A 1,704-nucleotide genomic window follows, 5' to 3' on the forward strand; every position below is an offset into this window, starting at 1 on the left:
TATCATATCATCAGCAAATAGTGAAAATTTGACTTCTTCCTTTCCAATTTGTATCCCTTTGATCTCCTATTTTTGTCTAATTGCTCTGGCTAGGACTTCAAGTACAATATTGAGTAGGTAGGGAGAGAGTGGGCAGCCTTGTCTAGTCCCTGATTTTAGTGGGATTGCTTCAAGTTTCTCTCCATTTAGTTTGATGTTGGCTATTGGTTTGCAATACACAGGAAACCAGTAGCCAACATCAAACTAAGACCACACTTCTTAATAATGCACACTTAATAACACACTATGAGCCTAAGGGGGGCATTTTTATTCAAACTACCATGTTATATTTACTGATCCTGTGGACTTGTAGTCAAATCATAATATAAATGCATTTAGTCCAACTTCAAAATTTCTGTAAAACTTGTTTCAAAATCCAAAGACTCTTCTGAGAGTCATGCAATCTCTTAAGTGTAATCCTCTGTAAAATCAAAATGAACAAGCAGTTCACATACTTCCAACATATATTAGCATAGGATATATAATGTAGTTCTAATAGGGAGCTTAGTGTGGGAATATCTGACCAAAGTAAGACCAAAACACCCACTGAGCAAACTCCAAACTCTGCATCTCCATGTCTGATGTCAAAATGTTCTTCAAATCTCCAACTCCTTTAATCTTTGTTGACTGAAACACATACTTCTTTCACTTGGGCTGGTTCCCCTCCCTATTTGCAAGTTTCAACAGCAAAAAATCACAGGGTTCTGATATCCCCAATATCATGGGGTCTCCATAGCAATCCAGGCTTCAACTTCACACACAGCTTCACACAATGGCCTCTATCAGCCTCCATACAAGTATACCCCAGACATATACCTGGACTCAAAGATTTTCTTTAGCTGTATAGTGAGATTCCATAACCACTTTCTTCTATCCCCATTATTGAAGCCAAAACCACTTAGCTAAAGTCTCTAATGTTGGCTGCTTGTTGGGAGTAGAATAGGGCCCTGTTATTCATTTACACCTTCACCAGCTTTCTGGTTTTAATAATTTTCTTTACATCCTAAGCTTGGCTGTACTGGAATGTGCTCTGTCAATCAGGCTGCCCTTGATTTTTCTTTAAATATACATAATGAAATTTGGTAAAAAATTCATTTTTTATTTAAAATAGGAAAACTAAAGAACATTAGAAAAAGAAAGATGATCTTCAGTAGATATGAGGTCTATTTTAAAAGAAGGGAGAAGAGATGCAGGTATAAAATAGTTGGATGATAAGAACATGTGGAAATTTTATTCTCATGCTTCCATTTTTCTTCATTAATTAAGAAGCAATGCTGTCAACTTAAAGTATAACAGAGAGCTAGTTAGAATAAATTTTGAGATTGAAACATGATTTACAGTTTCTGTGCTGTGCAAAGTCAAATAATACAGGGGTCAAGTTTTAGAATTTAGAACACAGATGGTTTTCATTGGCATTAGCAATACGTAGCATGTGGTTGCTATCTTACTTTTGAGTTAATTATTTGTTGACAGACACTGAGATTTTACATTCATTTACAAGTTAAATCTTAGAATGTCAGTACTTTAGGACAAATTCTTGTGGCCTACTGATCATATCATTGAAATATTAATCCTCTTCACATTATATTAAACATTTTCTAGCCGGGCGGTGGTGGCGCACGCCTTTAATCCCAGTACTTGGGAGGCAGAGACAGGCGGATTTCT

General features: G+C 36.1%; 1 protein-coding gene across 5 annotated transcripts in view; it reads left to right on the forward strand.

The window, feature by feature from the left end:
- Window positions 1-1,704, forward strand: part of Nkain3 (sodium/potassium transporting ATPase interacting 3) — a 652,366-nt gene that overhangs the window by 194,915 nt on the left and 455,747 nt on the right. The gene's annotated exons all lie outside the window — the stretch shown is intronic.

This window comes from Mastomys coucha, unplaced genomic scaffold (assembly GCF_008632895.1).
Source record: "Mastomys coucha isolate ucsf_1 unplaced genomic scaffold, UCSF_Mcou_1 pScaffold14, whole genome shotgun sequence".
In the NCBI taxonomy this organism is placed as follows: Eukaryota; Metazoa; Chordata; class Mammalia; order Rodentia; family Muridae; genus Mastomys; species Mastomys coucha.